Source organism: Aythya fuligula, chromosome 4 (genome assembly GCF_009819795.1).
Source record: "Aythya fuligula isolate bAytFul2 chromosome 4, bAytFul2.pri, whole genome shotgun sequence".
NCBI classification, from domain to species: domain Eukaryota; kingdom Metazoa; phylum Chordata; class Aves; order Anseriformes; family Anatidae; genus Aythya; species Aythya fuligula.
This window is the reverse complement of record NC_045562.1, coordinates 181,425-197,761: the sequence shown is the minus strand read 5'-3', so window position 1 is coordinate 197,761 and position 16,337 is coordinate 181,425. Positions and strand designations below refer to the sequence as shown.

The following is a 16,337-nucleotide window of genomic DNA, read 5'->3' as shown; positions in this document are numbered from 1 at the left end:
ATGGTTCAAGTGAACCAGCCTTGACAGGTCCATGGTCACAGCTCCTGCTTGTGGCTGGGCCAGCTGTGTGAGGGGACTGGGTTGTGCAGGGCATTGCAACCTCCAAGGCTGGAGACAGCACCGCTTTGCAGGGCTGCATCCTTGTGAAGAGAATTTCTCCTTACACTCAGTTTTAACCTCTTTTGTTTCAAATAGTGTCTGTTGTCTTGTCTTTCCACCATGTGTTGCTGTGAAAAGCGTAGCTCCATCTTTGGTTTGCCAGCAGCCTGGGGCTTTTTAATATAGGTCAGCCTTCAGTCCTGTTAGGAGATGGTAACTTTGTGATTAATTAAAGTAAATAAAAGCTAATATGAGTTTCCAGTGAATGGCTGGGATGATAGAGTGATATATTGATTACATTATGTAATATAACACCACCGAGTGTCACTATATTGAGCAAACTAGCGTGTTGACACTAATCAAGAGGGAAAATCTTTATTTATGTTTGTGTGTACTATTTGGAACAACTTAAACACTTATCACTAGAACAAAGAAAAACTTCACCACTCTGATCCAAGGCATTTTAATATAGCACTTAAAATTGAGTTACAACTGTTATCATCAAATTAGTTTCTGAAATCCAAAGGTCTGCCAGAGCATCTGTCCTCAGGGGACATATCTGACCTTAAGATTTCAGAAATGTAGATACCGGCGATTCAGATAATCAGGGTTTGTCTCTGTATCCAAAAGGTTTATGTATAAATTCCTGTAGTGAGCTAAGGGATTAGTAAGGCATTAGCTTTCTGAAATAAAGAGAGAATTCCTCCCTATTTCACTAGTTTGTTTCAGATTTGATGAAGGAAAATGTTAGCACATTGAAGATTTATCTTATTCTTTCATACGCAAAAGAAAAACACAGACTTGCTATTTGAATGTATATTTAATTGATCTAATTAAGGGCCTGTCTGTAGATATCTGATCAGCTCCCAGTATGTATGTCACTAATCTTTATTTCAGAAGAGAGGACCACTGTAGAAAGCTTGACTGTCCTTAGCCTCTAGAAGAGGAACAGGGATAGGTGAGAGGCACTTGACCGAGGCTGCACCGAAGTAAATTATAACTAGGGCCAAACTGAACGGCGTGAGGGTAGTAAAACACTGGAGCATGCATCTCAGAGAGGTAATACATCTTAGGGATGCTCAGAACTCACCTGGACATGGCTCTGAGCACCCTGATCTAAGCTGATCTGTACGAGGGTTAAACCATATGACCTTCATAGATGCCTTCCAGCCTATATTGTTCTGTACTTAAGCGTAAAGAATATCCAATATTTCCGTAATATGAATCAGTGCTCTAACTTTAAGACCTAATTACTGAATTTGAAAACCTCTTCATAAAAAGATAATGCTTACTTAATGCATTGTAATTAATTTTATTTTAATGTTACAAGTGATGTGCAAGTCAGTTGAACATGTCTATATAGGGAGCATCTGGTGGTGATTTTTTAAATACTGACAGATTCTGCATTATTTATTCAAGAAGCACGTTTCTTGCTAATAAGCGCAGAAGACAGTTGATGAGTGATGGTGGATTAATGCATCCTTGGCAGAGTTTTGTAAACTGGGGATCGAACACAGTTCATGAAAATATTCTGAAGACAACTTTAAATTAACTTCAATAACTTATTTAAATGTACAAGTTTTTGATGGTTCATTTTGAGGGGAAATTAGCATTTATTTCCATTTGGAGCATCAGTTTGTAAAAGTAGATATTATCAAAGCATGTAAATTTAATTAGGAAGTAATTAAAGAGCAATGGAACTTAAAGTGTACACTAAATTTTCTTGTTTTCTTTTTCCAGTGTAATTTTGGCCTTGGCTTATCATAAATGCTCAACTTAAGAAGTGTTTCTTCTTTCCAGTGGCACAGAAATGAGGGACTGCATCAGATCTTCCTGACTCTTCCAAATGACTGTGCTAACACTGAAGCTAGACTCGAGGTCTCCAACAGAACTTGCTTATGTTGAACAAAACTGGGTTTGTTTCCATGACTGTAATCACTTTGCTTTAAAAACAATCTGAGTTGCTGGTGCTGAACTGCTTGTCAAGTGTACCTTGTGCCAAACTGCTCAAGTTGTTCTGTTGTTCTGCCTCTCTGTGTATAGGATGCTTCTAGAGGAGACATCAACACAGCTGCAATTTAGCAGTTTTTGTAAGGTGATGGCTCCGTTTAGTCAACTTGTTGGCACTTCACATGTATCTTCTCAGGGCTTTACAGTGTTGAGACAAATCTAGCTGAAGCAAAACCCATAGAAGGCTAGAATTTTTCTGGTAAGACATAACTGATGTTGCAAAGGTGTGGGAGGTCACAGTGCCTGTCTGGCTGCAAGAATACGATCTCAAGATTTCTGTATTTTAATGGCTTTTAGCTCTTGGGTGACTTCAATGGCAAGGAGCGATGCTTAGCAGTTGTATCTAGTAAGGTAGCTGTAATCATTGGTTGTTATGATTCCTTTTGTTGGAGTCCTCCCATCTGCATGGAGCTTGGAGGTGTCTATGTTTTGATTGTTGGCACTGGGTTTGGCATATTGATGCAGGGTGGAATATCTTGCTTTTTTCCCCCCTTCTGGAAACCACTAGTTGTTGGCAATGTAGTCATACAGCAGAGGCATTGGTGACGTAGATCACTACAGTTAAGATCTTCCCCTTACACACACAGAAAACAGTGTTTTAGGTGGTGGTGGTTAGCTGAGGGGTGTAGGGTTGTTGCCTGCCCCAGCTGGCATCATTTTTGTTGCATTCCCTGCTTTCTGTGTTATGCTTGCTTTTGGAAAGAGCAGGTGTAACACCAAGTTATGGAGGGTCATTTTCTCTTTTAAGTTGAAGATGAACAGAGTAATTTTGGGTAAGAAATGTTTAACCAGTCTGTGGTAACAAATGTCAATATAGTGTCAGTAAATTTCAATAGACTCCTGTGTCACTTTTGCTGTTTCCTGATGTGAACCTGTAGGCTGGATCTATGAGAAGTTGAACTGTTTGCCTTGATGCATTTTCCTCCTTCAGTGTGGAGGAGTTTCCTCACGCAGCTGTGAGCCTACCAGGGGAGGTGCCCCTCTGGACCTTCTGTTCACAGAGGAGGACTGGTGGGAGATGTGGTGGTCGGGAGCTGTCTTGGGCAGAGTGACCACGAAATGGTGGAGTTCACTATTCTTGGCAAAGTCAGGAGGGGGACCAGTAAAACCGCTGTATTGGACTTCCGGAGGGCTGACTTTGAGCTGTTCAGGGCACTGGTTGGCAGAGTCCCTTGAAAGGCAGTCCTGAAGGGCAGAGGAGTCCAGGAAGGCTGAGCACTCTTCAAGAGGGAAATCTTAAAGGCTCAGGAGTGGTCTGTCCCCACGTGCCCAAAGATGAGCTGGCGGGGAAGAAGACCAGCCTGGCTCAACAGAGAATTGTGGCTTGAGCTTAGGAGAAAAAAAGAGGGTTTATGATCTTTGGAAAAGAGGACGGGCCACTCAGAAGGATTATAAGGATGTTGTGAGGCTGTGCGGGGACAAAATTAAAAGGGCCAAAGCTCATCTGGAGCTCAATCTGGCTACTGCCGTTAAAGAAAACAAAAAATGTTTTTATAAATACATCAACACAAAAAGGAGGACTAGGGAGAATCTCCATCCTTTACTGGATGCAGGGGGAAACTTAGTTACAAGAGATGAGGAAAAGGCAGAGGTGCTTAATGCCTTCTTCGCCTCAGTCTTTAGCGGCAATACCAGTTGTTCTCTGGATACCCAGTACCCTGAGCTGGTGGAAGGGGAGGGGGGTAGGATGTGGCCCTCACTATCCATGAAGAACTGGTTGGTGACCTGGTAAGGCACTTGAATGTGTGCAAGTCGATGGGGCCAGATGGGATCCACCCGAGGCTACTGAGAGAACTGACAGAGGAGCTGGCCAAGCCACTGTCCATCATTTATCAGCAGTCCTGGCTATCGGGGGAGGTCCCAGTTGACTGGCGGCTAGCAAACCTGACGCCCATCTACAAGAAGGGCCGGAGGGTAGACCTGGGGAACTACAGGCCTGTCAGTTTGACCTCAGTGCCAGGGAAGCTCATGGAGCAACCAGGAGATCAGGCCCAGTCAGTGGGCCTTGACTTCAGTAAGGCTTTTGACACTGTTTTCCACAGCATTCTCCTCAAGAAACTGGCTGCTCTTGGCTTGGGCTGGTGCATGCTTCATTGGGTTATAAACTGGCTGGGTAGCCAGGCCCAAAGAGTTGTGATAAATGGAGTCAAATCCAGCTGGAGACCGGTCACTAGTGGTGTTCCCCAGGGCTCAGTACTGGGGCCGGTCCTCTTTAATATCTTCATCGATGATCTGGGTGAGGGGATCGAGTGCACCCTCAGTAAGTTTGCAGATGACACCAAGTTAGGTGCATGTGTCGATCTGCTCAAGGGTAGGAAGGCTCTGCAGGAGGATCTGGATAGGCTGCACCGATGGGCTGAGGTCAACTGCATGAAGTTTAACAAGGCCAAGTGCCGGGTCCTCCACCTGGGATGCAATAACCCCAAGCAGAGCTACAGGCTGGGAGATGAGTGGTTGGAGAGCTGCCTGGCAGAGAAGGACCTGGGAGTGATGGCTGATAGTCGGCTGAATATGAGCCAGCAGTGTGCTCAGGTGGCCAGGAAGGCCAACAGCATCTTGGCTTGTATCAGAAGCAGTGCAGCCAGCAGGGCTAGGGAAGTGATCGTCCCCCTGTATTCGGCTCTGGTGAGGCCACACCTCAAGTACTGTGTTCAGTTTTGGGCCCCTCGCTACAAGAAGGACATGGAGGTGCTTGAGCGAGTCCAGAGAAGGGCAACGAAGCTGGTGAGGGGCCTGGAGAACAAGTCCTATGAGGAGCGGCTGAGGGAGCTGGGCTTGTTCAGCCTGGATAAAAGGAGGCTCAGGGGTGACTTTATTGCTCTCTACAGGTACTTCAAAGGAGGCTGTAGTGAGGTGGGGGTTAGTCTGTTCTCCCACATGCCTGGTGACAGAACGAGGGGGAATGGGCTTAAGTTGCACTGGGGAGTTTTAGGTTGGATGTTAGGAAGAACTTCTTTACCGAAAGGGTTGTTAGGCATTGGAACAGGCTGCCTAGGGAAGTGGTTGAGTCACCACCCCTGGAGGTCTTTAAAAGATGTTTAGATTTAGGACTAGGTGATCTTGGAGGTCTCTTCAACCTAGATGATTCTGTGATTCTATGATCTTTTTTTGAGCAAGGGAAGGTTAATGGAGTCTTAATTTGGAAGTATATATTCATTTGGAAGTATGGCTAGAGTGCAAACACTTGGGTTTAAAAACAAAAAGCCGAACACTGTAGCAATACCTAGGTACTTTATGTTCCTGACAGAGTTTGGTTTAGCAGCACTAGTGAATGAGAAAACGTTAAGAACGAGGGCTTTGGAGGTAGCCAGGGACTGAACTGCTCTGTTATTTACCTAACACAGCTGACCTTCTTATGGACTTTTAAGGTCTATTCTTTCCCAGAGGGAAATCTCTGGAAAATAATTTCCCAGATGGAAATAACTTTCAACTTAATCCTGCTATTAAAATAAACGGAGCTGGAGGTACATAGGGAAGGTGATGTTCACATTCACATCCCTTCTCTCAAATTCTGTGTACAGCACAAAAATATTGTTACCTTCATTAATGATAAGAAATAAATTATGTGAGAATTAGGATACCAGCTCTGGCTGGCAGCGCATGGTGCTGACCTCTCACCTCATCTGGCTGAAGATGCGCTTTGCATTGATGTCCCTGGTGGTGCATCTGAAAGTGTGCCAGTGGTTCACCATGTGAAGGAGCAAGTGCTTGAATGCACACCTCTGCTATAATGGGCAAAAGTTGGATTTACATCAGATGTGATGCTTGTCTTCCCTTTTGTTTCTTCCAGTAAGAAGCAGATCTTTCTCTCTCGAACAAGAAGTACCAGCACTCATGTGCTGTATTTAATTTCTATCAGCAGCTGATTTAGGCTTCAACATCAATGCCTTGTTAACCTCTTGCTGAAACACTTTGTTTATGTGTAATAAAACATTTCTCTGACATAACATGTACGTCATTTGTGTAACTTGGCAGAACATGGTAATAGGTAGAAAAAATGCTGTTGAGATCTGAATTGATTTCTCTTGAGTGCCTGTAGTGTGTAACAGAAGAAATTTGATGCTTTCTTAGTTTTATATTGTATGTTACGTAAGCACGTATGTACCAGTATGGTACGTAACTACTTGATAAACTAAATGTACCTTTTCCACAGAGAAATATTCACAAAATATCTTAAGTGAGGGGAATGCAGCTAAGCTGGAAACCTTTGTGGTGTTTGTATTTATTTATTTATTTAAGAAGTGAGAGGGAAACATGAGTGGATTTTGTGGTGTTATTTGCTCAATTTACTTCTTTCCAGGAACCAAATGATTTGAGACTGCTGAGATTTTTTTATTCAGATCTTTTTGCAGGGTGTCTGGCAAGGGAAGCAAGCAAAGTGTATTTTATTTGTGAAACTTCAGAAATGCTGTCTAGAAAGCACTGAGATATTTAGTCTAAATAAAAATAGAAACACAGCTAAAACTCTGGGTAGAATATTTAGTGGGGTGCCAGAGCACAAATGTTTTGTGTCTTAGCAAGCCAAGTACTTAAATGAACAAGGGGAAGGAAGCAGTGGCTGCTTAGAGAAATTATCCAAATCAGAAATTGACTCTGTATCATGAAAAATGGGTTTATGCTTACTGCCATCAATTCTAAAGAACAATGTTGGGAAGTGCAGCAGTTCAAGTTCAATTTTCTATACACCTTGTTTTAACAAAAGGTAAGATGTTTATAACAAAAATTGTGTTTACTGTAATGCATGCTGACTCAATGTATTGCCTAGTTTAAATAAAGAAATAAATTTATTCCTCTGCTGCAGGTGGGGGGAATAATCCTGCATAATAATTGTAATCCTACATAATAATTCAGACTACATATAAAAACTCTTCAAGGAATGCCCATAGGTCAGGACTCTTCTGAAAAAGAAAATACTTGTTAAATTTGGTGATAATTACTGTGAAGTGTCGGTTGAGGTTTTATCAGTTATGCTCAAGCTGGCCACCCTAATATTATGTTTTGGCAAGACAGTTGAAAATACGTTAACCCTTTAAACTTAAAAGAAGCACTTCAGTGCAGCAGGGAGCTCTATGTAAGGCTGGCGTGGGAGTGGAGGTGTTTTCAGTGACTCAAGCTTTTTTTTCTGAATGGTCTGGAAAACAATGGATGTGCTTGCTGCCAGGGTTCAGTGGTGGGTCATGAAAATGAAGTGGCTGAGAGTCAGGACGTGGTTATGGGGCTTCTTGGTTGTGCTGGTGTCTGCTGACTTGCACACTGTGTATGTGTACGTAAGTGCAGATGTGTTCTGGTGGCTGAGGCATCGTTAAGGTATTTGTTTTGCACTGCAGGTGGAGATGTGGTGGCATTTGGCAGTACCTGTTGCTCATCACTTAGTTTTTCATGATGTAATAGCTATTTATACAATTCTGAAATAGTTATGAGAAGGCACCTAGTGCCAAATGGCTACCTTGGTTCTTTGCTGTGCTTCTCTGCCCTTTTGGGTTTCAGCAACTTCTGGGACACCTGGGGTCTGAGCAGGCTGCTAGTGGGAAAGCGAGGAGCTGCCTGTGTGCTCGCCGCCTGCCTGGAGCAGCCTGAGCTCCCGGGCCTGTCCTGTGCCCCGGCTGTGGAGGAGAGTGCATGGGACGGTTGGTGGGGCGAGCAACCGTGCTGCCCCTGGTGTGCTCACCATGTGGTCAGAGGAGGTGTGCTCCACATGTGGGGTCAGGAGGGTGTACACAGGCCTCTTGGCTGAGTGCCCTAACTATCTGGTAAGACAGGTCAGCTTGGGTCTTGATTGTTTGGAGAACACACATCTCTCAGAAACAAAAAGGATAGGTTTTCTTTTCTGCACTTTATGTGCCATTAGATTTCCCAGAGGTGTTTATCCTTTGCAGAGGAGGTTTCATCAAGTGGGAAGTAACCAAGATCGGCCATGCTATTGAGACTGGAAAGAAATGGTTCTAATTTCTCAGAGTTTGCAGCACGGTTCCTGTCCAAGCGTAGTACAGTTGAAGGACCCGTTCAGACTCTGCTCTCTATGTTGTGGGATGCTTCTGAGCCTGCCGCATCATTTTGGGGGGGAAGTGAGGAGCCTGATGTGGCTTGAACTCTGCTAGGCACTTGCAGAGCATCACTGTTTGTGACTAGGAGGCTGAAAAATGAGCTCTTCAGTTACTTGGCTTAGTTACCTTTCTTCTGCTGATGTCAGCATCCTGGCATACTCAAGGTTGAAAAGTTTCTGAGCTGCCTTGCTCCTTTTGTTGTTGTTGTAAAATACATGGGGTGTACCGTTGGGTTTGAACTCATTTTTGGTAATTCTGCTGATGACAACAGAGAGAATTTGAGCTTGGCCAGTGCTCAAATGATTTGATGTAATTAAAGGAGGAGTGGTTTACTTCTGGCACCGAGGAAAGCATTTAGCTCTTGTCAACAACGTTTACACAGCCTCTCCTGCCCCATTCTAGTGAGTTTTGGGACTGCAGGTTAGAGCGGTCTCATTTTGTGATGAACTGTTTCTCAGGCCATTGTGGCCCTGATGAACTTATACTATGGAAGCAGGGTGAGTGTAGGGGAATCAAGATTTAAAGAGAGAAAATATTCCACGTGTATGAGGGCAATATTCATAAACTGGGCAGATTGGTTCTCACAGACCTGGTTAGAAGACTGGTTCCCTAGTGCTCTCACAAGATTTCTTCTTATTTCTGTTACACCAAGTAAGCAATGCATATGGAAGGGGGGAAGGGGGGTAGAAGCTGTCTCCATGCTTTCACTTCCTAACTGTGTTTTTTTCTTCTTCTTTTTTTTTTTTTTTTTAATAAACTTAAGCTGGAGGAATTGCTGATACTGCCCTTTGATTTCTGCTCAAGTAAGCTTGCGGTTTTTGGGTACTAGTAGTGTAACTGGTCATTTGAGATTTGCTAATATAGTAAGTGTTAATTAAAGCTGGCATAATTGTAGTCTGGTCTGATTTGGAGCCAATACAGGAGATTTGCTATGTCTGTATTTTAAAATCTATGGTTTTGAACCTAAGAGGTTATTTGTGATATACTAAAGTTCATGAGAGTGAAATGCAGTTGAAGCTGTAATAGAAACTGCAGTGAAGTATCTGTGTTGAGATTTATTGCTGACCCAGTCCCAGTAACTGTTCCCATGACAGAAGGGACAACTGTTTATACCGCTAGTTTAAGTACTTACAGGCTCCTGTGGAGGTAAAAATAAAATTGCTCGCGTTATTTCTTGCACGCCAGAGTTTTGCAGTCCAATTTCTAGGTTCACACTTGATGTGCATGCAGTGTTTGGTGCAGGCTGTCAATTGATGTTTCTCCTACAAACAGTTGCAAGATGGTGGCATATAAGTGAGCGGTGGCATGACAGGTGGAATGAAAAGAGGGAGGCCTTCCCTCTTTTAACAAGGCCAGGATACTGTTGGGTGGTTCTGTGGATGTCCACTTCTCCCTGGGCCTGGTGTGAGCCTGGCCTTTGGCACTGGTGAAGAAGTGTCCAAGAGAACTGCATGAACTGGGAGCATGGATGTAGTGATGCACGCAAGACCAGGTTCTGCGGTATCTGCAGTATGCTGGCCTTAGTTTATCAGGAGAGTGCAGACATACACAGCTGGGTTGAAAGGATGGCATCTGCTTCGCATCTTCACGCCCTGCTTTTTGGGAGGCGCAAGCATTGCAGAGGCCAGTGGTTTGGAAAGCCACAGGGTACTTGCTTTGAGCTGGACCGTGTCGGAGAAATGTGGATAGTATTTAATGTAGTTCATAGTCCGTAGCAGAAAAAGGTTGTGTCAAACAGCAGCTGTTTTGCTGGAGCTGACCTCCTGAAATGGTAACTGTAAGTGGCTGCCCTGTGGCTGTGAAGGGGAGGTGCAGATGATCTGAAGCTGTGAGGATGCTGTTGAGCATGCTTGTTGGGTGAGCGCATGCAGTGCCTGAAATGCATCCCACTGGAAATTAAACTCATACACTTGGCTTCCTGTTCGGTGGGTGGATGCCACTATCTTTTTCTAGTCTGTTCTTCCACTTCCTAGATTAAAGTACAAGTGCCCTTTTGAAAGCTAGGCTTTACTCAGCAAGCAAGGGCTTCAGGTCTTACCTGAAATAAACACAGTTCAAAAACTCCCAAGAGTCCCAAGTGGTGCTCCCTTCCCATGCTAGGAGTAGCAGGGGTTTTATGGGGATGGAGGATTAAGTTAGAAGAGAACTGACTGGTTTGGCTGTTGATGCTGAAATCTTGGGGCTGCTAGCAAGTTAATTTAGTTTTGGATGCATACAAGTGTCGTAACAAAACTTGTAGTTATTAGCATATACAAGATTTCTCCAGGCAATGAGTCACATTAATGCCACCTCTTTTGCAAAGCCTTTCTAAGGTACAGTGATAGTGTGGTTGCTTCTTCTGACTGCTCTTTTTTTTCCCCCTAGATCTTCCCTGTTATTTTTACTATACAAACTAAAATTAACGACATAGATTTTTTTTTTTTAATTATATTAAGTTTTCCTTGTTCATTTAGGATATGTCTGTATTGTAATTATACCATAATGTAGAAACACCTGTGTTACTGCCTGCCAAACTAGCAGATAGGAATCACGGGTGAAATAAGTCTGCTATCACATAGCTAGTTAACCAAGGCACAGTATATCACCAAGGTACCCAGCTATTTGCCAGGTGCAACAGCAAATTAAGCTATATTTGCTGCCTCTATCAACTGACTTGGGCTAGCTGGAACATCTCAATGTGATTGCTTGCTGGAGCCACACAGGGAGGAGCTGAGACTCTGTCTGTTGCTGGTTTGTGTGCATCCACTTGTGAAATCCTAGATGACCCAATAAGCATTTTATACCTCTGCAAAATGAGGCAGAAAAACTAGGAAAGGCAAGGGAAAGTCAGTTCAGTTCAGTAGTGTCACATTTGCTCAGTTTAGTTCCTGTTCCCTTCCTATAATGATGAGGAATCGCCTAGTTGCTCAGAAGGGTGCTCTTGCTGATCAGTGGCTGTTGCATTACTTACCAGCCTTGCAATTGACAGGAACTCTTTCAGCAGTTTGTGTGCTTTGAATGTCTTAATGAAACTGGGATGATAATGCTAGTGTCAGTTTCGTGTTTGCTACAGTTCCTTTTCCAGGAGTTACTTAAACATTTCTTAGCTTTGTGAAACTGCAATTGTTCTAGGAGCAACTAATCTTTGATTTCAAAATGGCAGAGCTCTGATTTCTTTGACATATTTGTATTCTAACCTGTTTTCATCTTACTTTCTCTAGCGAACAAAGAGCTTTGGTGTTGAAGAGAAACCTCAAAAAGGAATGGGCACTGTTCTGAAGCTGTTTGCCCTGATCCCAGGAATGCTGTAGAGGTTAGTGATGGCAATGCTTAAGTGCTTCCATGAAAATTGGCTTTAGATTTGTAATTTGTCACACTCTTTAACATATTCTGTATGAACCGATTTATTTGCCTGTCATAGAAAAAGAGGTAATATAGGCATACTTTGAATGCTGATGGTTTAAAGTTGCTCTACTCAACCAAAATTAAGGCTTTTGTTGATTTATGTAGAAGTCTTTGCATGTTTTTGGTTGACTTGAATCGCTTGATATTTATTTGTTGTAGCACAGTAAGTCAGGCACTGTCTGAAACCTAGGTATATTTAGCTGAGTGAGTTAGATGGCCTCTTTTTCCCATGTCCTTTTCTTTTATGGTACTTTGCTGTCCTTTAGTAATTACAGAAAGCATTGAAACCTACTATTGAATGGAGGTGGTGTCGTGTAGTGAGTTTATGTGGCAAGGTTTTGGTAGCAGGGAGCCATAGGGGTGGTTTCTGTGAGAAAGATCTAGAAGCTGCCCCACGTTTGGGAAGGGCCCCATTGTTTTCCAGATCTGAGCCAATAAGCGATGTTGTTTGCGCCTCTGTGAGAGCATATTTAAGACAGGGAAAAAAACGCTGCGCCACACAGCAGCCGGGAGTGAGAGAACAGCCTTGCAGGTGCCAAGGTCAGTGTAGAGGGAGGGGGAGAGGTGCTCCAGGCGCCGGAGCAGAAGTCCCCTGCGGCCTGTGGTGAGGACCATGGTGAAGCAGGATGTCCCCCTGCAGCCCATGGAGTACCACAGTGGAGCAGGGTTCCATGCTGCAGCCCGTGGAGGAGACCACGGTGGAGCAGGTGGCCCTGCACCGACGGAGGCTGCTGCCTGTGGAAGACCCCTGCCGGAGCAGATTCCGGGCCGGACCTGTAGCCCGTGGAGAGGAGACCACACAGGAGCAGGTGATCTGGCAGGAGCTGCTGCCCGTAGGGGAGCCAGGTTGGAGCAGTTTTCTCCTGAGGGATGGACCCCGTGGTACAGACCCATATCTGGAGCAGTTCTGGAAGAGCTGCTGCCTGTGGGAAGCCCACGCTGGATCAGTTCATCAGGGACTGCATCCCGTGGGTGGGACCCCACAGCACAGGGGACGAGAGTGACCGAGAAGGAGCAGCAGAGAAGAAGTGCTGTAGACTGACCATAACCCCCATTCCCCGGTTCCCCTGCACCGCTCGGGGGGAGGAGGTGGAAGAGGGTGGATGGGGGGGAAGGTGCTTTTGGTTTGCTTTTTCCTTTGTTTTCTCACTTCTCTCGCTTGTTAGTAATAGGCAATAAATCTTACTATTTCCTTATGCCGAGTCTGTTTTGCCCGTTACAATAATTATTGCGTGATTTTCTCATCCTTATCTCAACCCTTGAGCCCCTTTTCACATATTTTCTCCCCATTCCTCTTTGAGGAGGGGGAGTGAGAGAGCGGCTGTGGTGGAGCTCGGCTGCCCACTCGAGCGGAACCACGACATGTCATTAACTTTTTAAATGTTAACTTTTATGCATTTTAATTTGAGGATTCTGGAAATCACAGAGATGCACATGTGGAAGTCAAGGAATTTTCTTCTTGTGTCAGAGCAGAAGGCAGGCACCATGCAGTGGGCAGTTCTTCCTGCCTGCTTGCCAGGGCTGCCTCCCTCTATTTGTGTTGTGCAATACAGCTCAAGCAGTTTGTTTTGACTCCTGAAGCCGCGGGTGGGCTGCTGCTGCAGCCTTGCTTCTCCTTTTGCGTTTCTGCGTGCATGGTCCAGAACCCGGACTGCTGCCCAGCAGCTGCTGGAGGGTCATGAAGGGTGGAGCCAGGGGAGAGAAGAACTGCATGGGGTGCTCATGGTACATGTGTTTCTTTGTCTAGCTGAGGATGTATGTGTGAGGGAAAAAATGATTTAAGCATCCTTTTTGCTAGGTTGCTGTAGGAGTTGCCAGAGCTTCACTCAGCATCTTATGCCTTTTTGCCTATAGGACTTTGACCTAACGTTTATTGATTGGCAGTAGTTCACTTAGTCTGTCACAGAACAAAAATGTAACACCAGGGAGGAACGATTGTATTGTTACAGAGCTTTCATAGAATAAGATAGCAACCTCCACATTTTCTATATGGGATGGGTCTGGAGAAGTCTGGCGTGCTGCTTTGTCCTAACCTCCCAGTGATGGAAAGGGACGTTTGCATGCTGTGCTTCTGCATACACAGCACACATTGCACAGTTGTCAGTTTTTGCTGGAAGATGGATTTACTGACTGCCTTTGAGGTAAACAGCAATATTTCACATTGCATCAATAATTTTTGCTACTGATGGACTAATGCCTGAAAGACCGTCTGACGCATTCCTGTCTATTGGTGCTGCCATAATCTTTTACAGATGTGAAGTGCAGCGAGGGGATAATTATCTCTATTGAGGTTAATCTCATGGAGATGATGCTCTCTGATTCTGTAATCCCTGCTGCTGTTCTATTTGTCATTTTGGAATATGTCTCTCTCTCTCTGGTATCCTTGCAAAAGTTTTCTTGGCAAAACTGCAAATTAAGTTAGATAGACTGCAGACACCTTGTGCACCAGAGGGATAATTGGAAGAGTGAGGATGCTGTGCATGATCTGTGCCGCATCTTATGTCCCCAGTAGAAGGTATGGGAGGAGCTACTGTTGATAAGCAATAGTCTGTGCAGGGTGAGCTTTAGGCAGTACCTGGGTAAGTCTTTATGTCCAGTTAGTTAAAACAATTTGGAAGCACAGTGAACCTAGCTTGAGAGTTTTTGTGATTCCATTATAACACAAAAATCTGCCTGAAGAAATCTCTAAGGCATGTTGCTGTAGGTGCAGCAATAACTATTCCAAGTGCTAGGAGGCCAAACTCTGATGGGTAGCAATTTTTCCATGTGAAATAACAACAAAACATGATATAACATATCATTAGCATATATAGCATATCATAACACGATATTGCAGTTTTAGATTGAGAGTTTGTAAGAAATCATGTTAATTCTTTGGCATTGCTAAGAGGTCACCTGAAGGAGAAGGAAAAAGAAAAAGGAAAAAAACAAAAACACATCAACTCCACTGCTTGTGTGATAGGTGACAGAAGTGCCAGCAAGAGACTGCAGCTCTCTGCTTTGTGCCATAGCCCTCTTCTGATCCATAATAATCCAAGTACCTCCTGTGGCACAGATGGATATCCAGTGACTGGAAGAGTGTTTTCAGGAAGCTGTGGCTTCTGCCCTAATTTACTTTCTGTACCTGAGGTTATTATTGGAGGAATGAGCAGGTAAAGTGGGGAGACATTACATGAGTAAACATATTGATATGTGCATTTCTCTGGGAAATGATAACACCTGAATTAATATTTTTTTTTATTAAAAAGCACAAAAATTGTCAGTGTTAGTCTAAATCAGCTGCTGCATAGTTATTGATGCTGTGCATACAAGTAGTATTGCAAGCTGGAATAGTAAGTGCATAAATAAATATAGAAAATTGAATTCAAAACAAGAAATTACACACCATCTTACTTGTTTTATTTTTTCCAAAATAAATCAGTTTATTTTAACTGCTATTTCAGTAACTTTCCTTTACTTGGGGATGAGGAAAAGGGGAGGCAATGCTGCCGTACAGATGGGCTTGCAAGCTGTGGTGCATGGTTCTCATCTGCGGCGTGTTTCCCGGCCAGGAGTGCTGTCCTTCTGCCCTTGTGCGGCTCCTTCTGCTGCTGCCTCTGCTCCCGAAGGTGGCCATGACAGGATGGAGGCCAGCGGAGGAAGCCTGTTTCTGCCCGTCCATGCAGCGCCCATTATGTGGTGGCAGAGCCCTGTGCTCGCAGGCAGGTGTCACCCAGCCATGAGCCAGGGGGCTCATGGGGGGCCCGCAGCAGAGCATCCTGTCCCCTGCACCTCATGCCTTTGGAGGAGAGGATCCCAAAGCTGAGATGCTTGTGCTCAGTGTGAAGAAGTCCAGGTAGGGAAAGACTGAACAAATACAAGCTACTGGCATTTGTTGGCATTAACACCCCCCACATACCCACCTCATCCCCAACTAACATGTAATTACATGAAGTGCTGCTGGTAAGCTTTATCTCTTGTTGCCAGTCTCTTCTGGAGTTGTCCATACTTGTATAAAGAGAAACTGAAATTAACTACAAGCTGAGATCCAGTCCAAGTACAGTGATGCATATTTAACTAGCTGTGCATAATTTTTAGCTGTTTAGGCTGTTGACTGTTAAGAAGTAAGTGAAAAACAGGTAAATTAGACCTAGTGTTCTATCTCAGAAAGAAAATACTGTCTTTAAGTTGGTCATGTGAAGAGTTTTCAAAATGCAGCCAATACAAGCTGCTGTTCTCAAGTGCAGTAGTCCTGCTGTGAGGATTTGTAATCAGCTTCTGTTGGACACTTCTTAGAAATGAAACAGTGTTGGAGAAAAACATCATATTACAATAGTAACTTGTCTATATCTGCTTGCAGTAGGCTTGCTTTTTTCTTTATTCAAAAGAATCTCACTCTTTTGGGATTCTTAGCTGTCCTATTTTATCTTGTGGCGTATTTCTTAAACTTTTCTCAAGAAAGCATTTATTTACTGTGAAATGCAACTCCAATTTTTGCACTATTGCTAACCAGGAGAAGAATATGGGGAAAGGAGAGGATAAGAAAAATAGTGTTGAAAGTAGTTATGGTAAATAGTATGTATACCAACTCATTAGTGCTGGCATAAAGGGCATAGAAGTACATGGAGGTGCTCAAGCGAGTCCAGAGAAGGGTGACGAAGCTGGTGAGGGGTCTGGAGAACAAGTCCTACGAGGAGCGGCTGAGGGAGCTGGGCTTGTTCAGCCTGGAGAAGAGGAGGGTCAGGGGTGACCTTATTGCTCTCTACAGGTACCTCAAGGGAGGCTGTAGTGAGGTGGGGGTTAGTCTGTTCTCCCACATGC

At 44.1% G+C, this 16,337-nt stretch overlaps 1 protein-coding gene across 6 annotated transcripts in view; it reads left to right on the top strand.

Annotated features, from left to right (window-relative positions):
* WDFY3 (WD repeat and FYVE domain containing 3) overlaps positions 1 to 16,337 on the top strand; it is a 187,212-nt gene that overhangs the window by 29,608 nt on the left and 141,267 nt on the right. For all 6 annotated transcript variants that reach the window (XM_032186509.1, XM_032186506.1, XM_032186508.1 and 3 more), the window contains exon 2: positions 11,354 to 11,445. The gene's annotated coding sequence lies outside the window, so the exon portion shown is untranslated. The remainder of the gene's footprint in view (positions 1 to 11,353; positions 11,446 to 16,337) is intronic.